The sequence below is a fragment of the Lissotriton vulgaris genome, chromosome 3_1, assembly GCF_964263255.1.
Source record: "Lissotriton vulgaris chromosome 3_1, aLisVul1.2, whole genome shotgun sequence".
Classification (NCBI taxonomy): Eukaryota; Metazoa; Chordata; class Amphibia; order Caudata; family Salamandridae; genus Lissotriton; species Lissotriton vulgaris.
Window position 1 is genome coordinate 1,290,372,587 of NC_141689.1, and position 12,168 is coordinate 1,290,384,754.

The following is a 12,168-nucleotide window of genomic DNA, read 5'->3' on the forward strand; positions in this document are numbered from 1 at the left end:
ACCCGGACCTTCTGGCCATTAAATTGAGTAAGGATGGCCATCGGGACCTGATTATTATTAACATATATGCACAAGGCTTTCCTGGTGGTCACTACCCTGGTATTTTGGATGTATTGGACAAATACTTTGCTGGACTGGGTAGAGAAAATTTTATTTTATTAGCAGGAGACTTGAATTGTACTTTTGAGCCTCTTTATGTTGCCGGGGACAGCTGGGGGTCCGCAGAGGACGCAGCATGGAATATACCGGATCTGATGACTTATAAAATTGTTAAAGCGACTGAGGCTGCCTTGAACTGGATGGCTCTATGTCTAACCTCGGGGCTAAGGGCTGTAAATGGCCGCTCTTCATCTGATCTAGGTGCCAATTATGCATTCGACAATGGATTAAGGAAAAGTCGGATAGATTACTTCTTGTTAAAGTTGGAATTTTGGCCTCTGTTGGTAGACATGGAAGTGGTACCCCGCCCAGAAAGCGATCATAACCTCTTGACACTTAGGCTAAGGTTGCCGGGAACGAAAAGATTGAAGGAACCAGACACCTCCCGGATAGGATATGTCGTTTTGACTAATGACCGAAGGAGGCTAAAATGGTCTAGGCTAGCGGGGGATGACACCCTACAGGACAGCATTGAGACTGTTGTTTCCAACATGTTAAACACAATTTTGCCCGATGATTCAGTGGGTGGTAGCTCTGAGAACACTATTATTGACCTCCATGAGTGTTGTTTTGATCAGCTTAAGCTTTTCCTTTCCCTACCATGCCAGAAGGGAACCGCTAAATTATACACCCCCGCCAGAAATGGTATAATAAAAAGTGCAGGGAGGCCCATAGTCATCTTGTCAAAGCGGTTAAGTCCCGGAACATGTGCGTTGTTAAGGCAGCTAGGGTGCAATATAAGAAAATTCAGTAGGAAGCTAAACGGGAGTGGGAGGACATGTACTGGTCCGATCTTTTGGATGCCTCCACTTCGAATAACCAGACTAAGTTTTGGGAACTAGTAAAATGGGGCAAGGACTCAGACTCCCGTCCTCCTACAAACCATGTGCCCCCTGAAGCTTGGGTGAAGCATTACTCGACCCAATTCAGTGTTGAGAACTCTGAACCCCCTATTAGATTGGGTGAGGTGCCCTCGACACCCATAAGTGGGGAAAACCTGATATTCTCAAAAACTGAGGTAGAGCTAGCTCTTGGCCTGACCCAGTGGGGGAAAGCACCAGGGATGGATTTAATCCCTGCTGACTTGTTTAAAGCTAACCCCACCCTTTGGGTCCCGTACATAACCAAGATCGCAAATGCAATAGCTAAAGGGGCAAGAATTCCCAAGTTGTGGAAGGGGCGGAGATCCTCCCAATCTACAAAAATGGCGACAGGTCCAACCTGGGCAACTACCACCCGATCAGTCTTATTGACTCCCTCCAAAAAGTCATTGCACGTATGGTTCTGGGCAGAGTTCAAGGTTGGATGGAACTAGAGGATATCCTTTCTCCTATGCAAGCGGGCTTCAGATCGGGTACGAGCACCATTGACCAGGTGTTTAGATTCTGTCTAATCTACTGGAAGGTGGTCTTGCTCGGCGGTGGAACCATCTTTGCCGCATTTATTGATCTGAAGTCCGATTTCGATCTCGTGCCGAGGGATAAATTGTAGTGTGTTTTGAGGGATTTAGGATTACCAATGTAGCTACTTGATCTAATAGTCAAAATGCATGAGGACAACCATGCAAGGGTGAGGTGGGGAGGTCAGGGACAAGTGACGGAATCCTTCCCCGTGACTCGAGGAGTCCGTCAGGGGTGTGTCCTGGCGCCAACACTCTTCCTGTTATTTATTGATCAAGTAGTCAAATTCTTCGTAGACACTCCCACCGATGCCCCTTCGTTGGCAGGGACTAGGTTCCCAATGCGTATCTTTGCCGACGACACCTTACTCCTCTCCAAAACACGTAGTGATTTACAGCGGGCTCTGGACCGCTTTGAGGAGTTCTGTGTCATCAATGACCTTAAGGTAAATGTGGGTAAAACCAAGTTTATGGTCCTCACTAGGAGTCATTCTGTCCGGAGCTCTGTAAGTATGAGTGGAGTCAACTTAGAACAAGTTGAGACCATGACGTACTTGGGCGTTACCCTGGACCGTCGCTTGCGATGGAAAAAGCAAGTAGGTGCCCAATAGCTTAAATTTGCCCGACTAACTGGCTGCCTTTTCAGTGAGCAAAAGAGATTGATTACTAAACGGGTCACCCCAGCATTAAAGATTTATGACACTAAGATCAATGCTGCAATCCTATACGGCGCAGATCTCTGGGGATACATGGATCTCTCAAGCCTATTCAAAATTCAGTGTAAGTTCTTACGGAGTTTGGTAGGGTTACCCCAATCCTCCCCTTCTATACCCCTCTGTCAGGATTTGGGGTGCAACCCAATTAACGAGAGGGCAAGATTTAGACTGGTGGCCTTTTGGAGGCGTATATGGACCTCCCCTGACCTTACCCTCTTTGCGAAGGAATTGGCTGAAGTCAGGTCTTCAAAAGTGGTTTTAGTCTAATCATTATGAATTTTGACAATGTCGCTGTTACTGTAAAATGCTATCACAAAGGAATATTGTCAAGATGTCCAAATGTTTTAAATATGTTTTTAATGTTGTCTTTTATGATTCTGATATCGAAATAAAGACTTTAAAACCTGACTACTGCATGGAGAGTGCATGGTGTATTTATAAGTGCCTGGCTGTCGGCAGAGTGATTGGAAAAGTACATAAGATAGTTCCTGAGTCATTGCATGAGTACATGGATAATGACTGGATGATTAGAGTAATAAAGAGAGAGCATGGCGAATGTATAAGTGCTTAGATTTTCGCAGAGTGATTGGATAAGTACATGGTAATGACTGGGTGAATAGAGGAATGCAAAAGCAGTGACAGGGTGATGGCTGGACTGCATGGATAGTGCTCAGGGGATTGTAACAGTGTATGTGTCAGTTCCTCAGTAATTACATGAGTAAGTGGGTAGTGACTGCATGATTAAAGTACTGCAAGGAGAGTACAGGGTAAATGTATAAGTGCTTGGGTTTTGGTGGAGGGATTGAATAAGTACATGATGCTGGATGGGTGATTGGAGGAGTACATGGGTAGTGACAGAGGAATTTCTAGAGTGCATGGGTACTACCTGGCTAATTGGAGCAGAAAATTAGTAGTGTGTAGGTGGTTAGTGGTTTGCATGGGTAGTGTACCGGGGTATTGTAGCAGTGCATGTGTTAGTGCCTGGGCCAATACATAAGTACATGGGTACTGACTGGTTGATTAGAGTACTGTAAGGAGAGTGCATTGTCATTTTATAAGTGCTTAGGTTTTGGAGGAGAGATATGATAAGTACATGATGGTGACTGGGTGATTGGAGGTGTGTATAAGCAGTGACAGGGAGATGGCTGGGCTGCATGGATAGTGATCAGGTAATTGTAGCAGTGCATGTGTTAGTTCCTGGGTCATTGCATTAGTACATAGGTAGTGACCGGATGATTAAAGTACTGCACAGAGAGTGCATGGTGTATTTATAAGTGTTTGGCTTTTGGCAGAGTGATTGGAAAAGTACATGGTGCATGTACACCTTCTATGGTCCAAGACCACGCCCCCTTTTTACACCACTCTGCAAGGCAGCTCCCTGGCGCTTACTAGAGGTACCTGGTGGGCTAGTTAGCCCCTAGGGACCCTCAGGATTTCAAGGGGACTTAATCCCCCAACTTAAAATGTGCTCCAGGGCACGTTTGCACACTTGTCACATCAGGCCACGCCTCCTCACTGCACCACTGTGCAAACGTGCCCCCCTGGTGCATTGTAAATTGGGGATTAAATCCCTGTGAGTCCTGAGGGTCCCTGGGGGCAAACCTGCCCACCAGCTACCTCCAGTAAGTGCCACAGACCTGTGTTGCAGATTGGTGTAAAAAGGGGCGTGGTCTCTGACCACCACTCTGCAACACAGCCCTGTGGCCTTCACTGAAGTTACCTGGTGTGCAGCTTTGACCCCCAGGACCCTCAGGATTTCAGGGGAATTAATCCCCAACTTAAAACGCTCCACGGGGCATGTTTCCACAGTGGTGCAGGGAGAGGGCGGGGCCTGATGTGACAAGTGCGTAAACGCGCCATGTGGTGCGTTTTAAGTTGGGGGATTAAGTCCCCTTGAATCCTGAGTGTCTCTAGGGGCCAACTATCCCACATATATTAGTTGGACATTTCACTCGTTCAAAACCAGAACATTTCGGCTGCTATAGTTCAGCTAACTATAACTTCCCCCTGCAAAGCACTGCTGATTACATCATATATAACATCATTCAGGACATGGTCAGTGACATCACTGATGACTTCACTAAAGACATCTCAAATGACATCAAAGGTTTAATAAATGCTAATTTCTAACGATAACAGGGCTTAAACCTATGTTTTTTTCAGTGAATTTCAAAGGTTTTTTAAATGCTAATTTCTAAATATGCCCACAGAGGTAGGACATGTGAAGAAATACACAGAAAGAAGCAAACAAAATCCATAAAAAGGCAACAGACTTCCAGAAAGATGAAGAAATGTGCAAAAAAAAGCAAGCAACATGCAGAAAGACCTAACAGAGGTGCCGAAAGAGGCCTTGTTGTAAATTCATCCAGTGCCCCCAACTTTTTGGTGACTGGAACTGGTGGTAACCAACTCTGACTAAAAAGGCCCGGAGACAGTGTTAAGATGAATGACACTTAGAATACAATGACAACACCTACATACACTAGAGTACACCATGGGTTGGGATATCCCAATGATTGGCATGACCTCCCCTGTAAGGCCTTAGTTCATAATAGGGCATGGGGATTAAAACTACCTTCAACTCAGAGGTGCAGAATGAGGCAAGAGAATTGTAGAAATAAGCAAATGAGGTGCAGAAACAGGGACCAGGGGTAAGGAAGGAGGCAAGTGAGGTTCACAAAGAGGTAAGAGCAGTGCAGAAACAGCCAACAAACGTGCAAAAAGAGGAAAGAGGGGTGCAGAAAAAGGTAGGAGGGATTCAAAAAGAGGCAAGAGTGTTATAGAAAGGAGGTGTGCTGGAAGAAAGAAGAGACGTTCAGAAAGAGGCAAGTGAAGTACAGCTAAAAGCAGGAGCAGTGCTGAAAGAACCAATAGAGGTGCTGAAAATGACGTGAAAGATGCAGAAAAAGCTAGACAAGTGCAGCAAGAGGCAACAGAGGTACATAAAGAGGCAAGAGAGGTACATAAACAGGCAGGAAAGGTGCCGAAACAGGGAACGGGGGTGCAGAAAGAGGCAAAAGAGGTGCAGAAAGAAAAAAGAGGGGTATAGAAAGAGGCAAGAGATCTGCAGAAAAAAAGCAACATGGGTGCTGAAAGAAGCAAGTGGCGTACAGAAAGAGACAAGAAATCTGCAGAGAAAAAGCAACACAGGTGCTGAAAGAGGCAAGTGAGGTTCAGAAAGAAGGATGAGAGGTGCAGAAAGAAGCAAAAGGGGTGCAGAAAGAAGGAAGAGAAGTGCAAAAAGAAGCAACAGAGGTGCTGAAAGAGGCAAGTGAGGGCAGAAAGAAGCAAGAGAGGTACAGAAAGAGGCAACAGAGGTGCGGAAAAAAGCAAGAGAAGTGCAGAAAGAGGCATGTGAGGTGCAGAAAGAAGGAAGATCAGTACAGAAAGAACTAACAAGTGTTGAAAGAGGCAACAGAGGTGTTGTAGGAGGCACGAGAGGTGCAGAAAGAACGAAGAAGAGTGGAGAAAGAAGCAGTAGGTGCTTAAAGAGTCACAAGCGGTGCAGAAAGAAGGAAGAGAAGTGTAGAAAGTAGCAACAGCGGTGCTGAAAGAGGCAAGAGAGGTGTAGAAAGCGGCAAGCAATCTACAGAAAAAAGCAATTAAGGTGCTGAAAGTGGCAAGTGAGTTGCCGGAAGAAGCAAGAGAGGTGCAGAAAGAGGTAACAGAGGTGTAGAAAAAAGCAAGAGAAGTGCAGAAAGAGGTACATGAGGTGCAGAAAAAAGAAACAGGTGCTGAAAGAGGCGCAGAAGGAAGCAAGAGAGCTGCAGAAAGAGACAAGAGAGGTATAGAAAAAGGCAAGAGATCTGCAGAAAAATCAACAGAGGTGCTGAAATAGGCAAGTGAGGTACAGAAAAAAGCATGAGAAGTACGAAAAGAGGCATGTGAAGTGCAGAAAGAAGCTAGAGCAGTGCAGAGAGAACCAGCAAAGGTGCTGAAAGAGGGGATAGAGGTGCAGAAGGAGGCACTAGAGGTGTAGAAAGAAGAAAGAAGAGTGCAGAAAGAAGCAACAGGTTATTGAAGAGTCATGAGGGGTGCAGAAAGAAGGAAGAGAAGTGCAGAAAGAAGCAAAAGAGGTGCTGAAAGAGGCAAGTGAGGTGCGGAAAGAAGCAAGACAGGTGCAGAGAGAGGCAACAGAGGTGTAGAAAAAAGCAAGCGAAGTGCGGAAAGAGGCATGTGAAGTGCAGAAAGAAGCAAGAGCAGTGTAGAAAGAACCAGCAAAGGTGCTGAAAGAGGGGACAGAGATACAGAAGGAGGCACCAGAGGTGTAGAAAGAAGAAAGAGGAGTGCAGAAAGAAGCAACAGGTGATTGAAAAGTCATAAGTGGTGCAAAAAGAAGGAAGAGAAGTACAGAAAGAAGCAAGAGAGATGCTGAAAAAGGCAAGTGAGGGGCGGAAAGAAGCAAGAGAGGTGCAGAAAGAGGCAACATATGTGTAGAAAGAAGCAAGAGAAGGGCAGAAATAACCAACAGAGGTGCTGAACAAGGGAACAGAGGTACAGAAGGAGGCACGAGAGGTGCAAAAAGAAGAAAGAGAAATGCAGAAAGAAGCAACGGGCGCTTGAAGAGTCACGAGGGGTGCAGAAAGAAGGAAGAAAAGTACAGAAAGAAGCAACAGAGGTGCTGAAAAAGGCATGAAGTGTACAGAAAGAGGCATAAGAAGTACAGAAAGAAGTAACAGAGGTACAGAAAGAGGCAAGAATGGTGCAGAAAGAGAAAATAGAGGTGTAGAAAGAGGCAAGAGAGTTGCACAAATAGGGAAGAGGGTGCAGAAAGAGGCAGGGGTGCTTTAGAAAGAATTAACAGAGGTGCTGAAAGAGGAAAGAGAGGTACAGAAAGAAGCAAGTGATGCAGAAAGAGGCAACCGAAACATACATTTTTCAGTGAATTTCAAAGGATTTTTTAAATGCTAATTTCTAACATCCCTTAAACCTACAGTTCTTTCAGTGAATTTCAAAGTTGTTTTAAATACTAATTTTTTAATTATGCCCACAATGGTAGGACATGTGAAGAAAGAGGTAGAAAAGAGGAGAAAGAAGCAAGACAAATGCGGAAAAAGGCAACAGAAGAACAGTAAGATGAAAAAATGTATAGGAAGAAGCAAGAGATGTGCTCAAAGAACCAACACGAAAGCAGAAAGTCCTCCTGTGCCCCCAACTTTTGCTAACGGGTAGTGGTGGTAACTGACTCTAACTAACCAGGCCTAGAGCCAGTGCTATGCTAAAAAACACTTATAATACAGTGAAAACACCTACATACACTGGGGAACACTAAGCGTTGGGGTACCCCTGTGATTAGCATGACCTCCTCTGTATTTGCAAAGAGTTAGTGCCTAGGTCATTGCATGAGTACATGGGTACTTACTGGATGATTAGAGTGAGTGTTGCAAGGAGAGTGCATGGTGAATTTAAAAGTGCTTGGGTTTTGGCGGCGTGATTGGATAATTACATGGTGCTGGCTGGGTGTTGGAGGAGTGCATGGGTAGTGACAAGGAGATGGCTGGATTACATCAGTAGTGCTCAGGGTATTGTAGCAGTGCATATGTTAGTGCCTGGGTCATTTTCACGAGGCTGCGCAGTTACATTTTCATGTACCCCTTCAATCACTTGGCCTTTTAATTCATTTTTCACATTCGTGCCTGTACATGGGCCTTATGCTCTTTTTATTTTCCCCAATAGTTTTCCCTTCATCAATAGTCCTGAAGAGACCCCACATTGATTAGAGGGTCGAAATGCCGTCGACAAACAGAAGAAGCGAACCATTTCCCATCGCGTATCCCAGTTTATAGCTGCTTTTCCCATATAATCATTTTTGATAATGGTCGACGTGTACAAATTGTGGAAACCTTGTATATAAGACCCATATTGTCACTTAGGTTTAGGTTCCCGTTCTCACTTGGGACATAATGCACACATGTTTCTTTGATTGACAACAATGTATATATCTCTTTTTGTTTGAAAATATATAAAATATGTTACACTGAATATATTATTCCACAGGAACCACAGTTTTTCCTATATAACTATTACCCTTGTTTCTTAGTGAGTAGGGTTCTCCTGTTTCTTCTTTTTTACCAGTATGTATGTGCCAGTCAATCCAATTAAAGCCCCACCCCCATCAGAGCCACTGACAGAAGCAACCCACAGCTGAAGGCTGTGCCTGCTGTGGGCATGAGAATAAAATATACATTTTGAAAGTTTCAATTATAAGTTGTTTATTTATATTGTTCGCATGTAGTTGGTGGGCCGGGGTGGCGAAAATATGAGTGAGGCAACACCCAAAGCCAGGAACTGCCCTTAACTGTAATACCCCAGTTCTGGAATGTTTCATCAAAATGATCAGCAGTGCCTGAGTTCCATTATAGCACTGCCATCTACCTGCTAAACCTGATTCTGGCATTTCCTTTAACAGGTAAGACTCCTGCCAGGCAGAACCTGTTTTGACACTTTTCAGAAGGACTCAAAACCCAGCCCCCCTTTGTTCAAGTTCTTCATGGCTATTGAAGAAAGGGCTCTGCACATCACTCAAAAGCTGCTGTGTGACCAAGGCTAGTGACTTGGGCACCTACCGAAGATAAGCACCAGCCATGCAGGTCGGCTGCGCTAATCCCTGACTAGCAGTCCTTGTACAGATTGAAAGTCCCTCCATGGTCCCATGTCGGCGGCATTAGGAAATCTCATCGATTTGGCAAGTGGTTTAGAGCTGTGAGATTTAAGTACTTTTATTTTACTAAGGTAATCACAGTCTGGACAATACATTACTGTGTTGGTTGACTGTTGAGATCTGAACTCTTGTGCTGTATGAGTTTTATCACAGAAATAGGAAGAATGTATTATGTCTATCAAATTTAAATAAGGGTTTAAAATTAAGTGTAAATGTTTTCTTTAAAATCATTATAAGTTGAGCATGTCTAATGTATTTGTGTTTGCAAATAGATTACTAACAATAACTTTAAACATAACTATTTTAAAAAAAGTTAGTCTCTTCTTGTAAACAACATCTATTTGAGAACTGGTGATATGATATATAGATGTTGCATCTATTTTCTCATTTCTAATGTTCTCCCCCAAGAATTCAAGTTGAATATGCTGCATAGCTGAATAATTGGAAAGCAGTCATTATAGTATATTGTTTTTTAGGAAGTAGTTTGATTTGTTTTTATCTAACATTGACTGCCATAATAAGGGAAAAATAACTTGGAACTGGGGGAGAAGCTGAGTCATTTCCTGTGAGATATGCTAATAATGTCATTGGTTTAGAGCAAGGCTACTGTGCTACCCATTGCATTAGTTGTATGTGTTTATTGTAGCTGAGTCATGGTAGGGTCAAATGTGGGGTATATTGTTGGTCAGATAGTATCACCTCTGTTGATGAGATCACTCAGGATTTTTGCCACAAATTATTATTAAATACTCAAGCAAGTGTAATTGCACCATTTCTCATCCCAAGACTGATGCGAAATTACTGAAATTGCTCTGATTACCCTGACAAAGTTAAAATTACTCATACTCCTACAAGTTTCTCACAATGGGTTGGGGGGATATTGGGTTTTACTAGAGCAGGAAGATACCTAATGTGACAAAAAGAGTGCATTGGCAGCTTTCACTACATCATCCAACTACAACTGGTTTCAGGGGTATGTGTTCGGAAGCAATATGTGCATACTAGCATGTCCATCCTGAAACAGCATACTTCGACAGAGCCTCCAGCTTGGGCAACATGTGGCCGAGCTCCAATGTACCCGACTATTCACCCAGTATCATTAAACTACACAAACTAAGCTTCCATGCATGACAAACTCAAGATACCACAGTTTAGGGATCTGAACAGACAATAGAAAATCTCCTCACAGCAACACAGATTAAAAGTAAGTGTAGTGCGAGGCTAATGCTGGTGTACATCCTGGGAAGTCTCTAGACTCCAATGCCCTTGTTCCTTTTCCCCGGTAAGCTATACGCTGAGTGTGCATTGTGGAATGAAGTATCTTAGGTTGTACTCGGAACCCTCCCCCAACAAACAAAGTCCCCAAAGAATGAACTCACAAAGTCCCCATAGCAGGGATTAGCAAAATACGCCCCTTCCTACCTGGTAGTAAAGTTGATAATGGATGCCTGGGAAACCCTCCAAGAGCACCTGGTCCCCCCACACCCCAGCCGCTCCAGGACCGCCCCAGCTGTGCCCTAGTATAAACAACTGCTAGGTTTCAAGCGGGATATTCTGTTGTTTTGTCCTCTGACAGCTGTGCAATCAAGGCTTTCCTCTCAGAAGCCATCACCGATGGGTCAGGTCCAACAATTTTCAGCGACGGGGGAACTCTCCTCCAACTCCTGTCATCTAACAATTTCTGTGGTGCCATGTATGTACTCGTGTGGCTACCTCCCTGCGGAGCTATTTGAAGTAGTTTGCTTGCCGCATTCCACAAATGAACCTGATGAAGTGTATCCTGCCATCAAAATATCAGTCTGAAGGGGTGTACCCAGGAATACAACACCCTTTGCTCTCTAAAGAATGCTGTTATTGGGCGGAACTCTCCTCTTATGGAGGGTGGACACAGCAGGGTCATGGTAGCATCACATCATATAACCCTGTAAGACCACTGGGAGGATGCCCTTGTTTCTTTCAAAATCCTCTCCTTGAGGGGGAAGATATGGACCTACGTTATAATGTACAATGGGCATGAGGAGTTGTCCCCCCACGGCTGACCCTGTGCATTCTGTCCAGTCGGATGTTCCCCGCATCAGTGCCTCCCAGTATTTGGGCAAATAGCACTGCAACATAGGCCTATATGTCGTCCCCTTATTCTTTCTGTGGAGCTCCCCTTATCCGTATGTTATTCCTCAAGAGCTGTTCTCCAGGTCCTGAGCATGTGTTTGTAGGTCTATTTCCTGCTCTGAGAGCCGAATTATCTTCTGCTGGAGTTGCTCTATTTCCTCATTCCAGGTTGTTTCTCTTCTCCCTATTGCATTACCCTGTCCACAATATCAGTGCGTGCAGCTTACAGTTCTTGAGTTCGGTCCTTCTTCACTGTGAGGAGGTCCTCACGGAGGGCCGAAAACAATGTTTACAGATAAGGACGGGTGACTGGGGCCTCCATATTCTCACTGGAGAGGGAGACAGAGTGGCTCAACCCAGGCCGAGGGGTAGCTTCCTGGGTTGGCTGTTTTGCTAGCATGTATTTAATGGTGCCCCCTCTCTTTTCCTTTGCTGATGCCATCAGTCCTAATGCAAGTGAATGACAGGAGCTGGAGAGGCTCGATAGATCGGGAGGCCCATCTATGGTCCCTTGGAGTCAAGGCCGAGTTTAATGTGTTGGGTCCTCTGGAGGTACTTTCGGGTCTTCTGCCTAAAACTGCCAATGGCAGCCAGGGGGCCACAATCATCTAACTCTGAGCACGCCAAGCGGCCAGCAGGATGTCCAAAACCTGCACATGTTACTTTAGTGTCCCCTAAACTGTGGCTAGTACATCCTATGCAAGCATCCCATATTTCCTAAGGCCCTCCCTCGTAGATGTGCTGTCTCCAAGCATGCCCTGTGTCTTTTCTCTTGCTGCTCAAGTCGTCCCTGCTCCCACTCAGTGTCTATAGTGCGTTACTTTGTGTGTGATGAGGGATACAGGGAAGCAGTGAAAACAGTGATACCTGGCCAGCTGCAGATCAGCGGAGATGCAGGGAGGACCAGGAGGCCCATGCTCATTGGCCTCAACCCAGGCCTCCACTGAGAGCAGACCAGCCCGGCTCCTACCAAGCCAGAAGGCTCTCACTCTTCTCTGGGGCTGGATGCCCCTCGATGCAGTCCTTCTCACTCTTCTCTGTGGGTGAATCCCCTTCAACCCTGCCCTCACTCATTGTTTCGATGTCTGTGGTGGGGACGTCCCTCTCTTGACATTTCCTCCGAG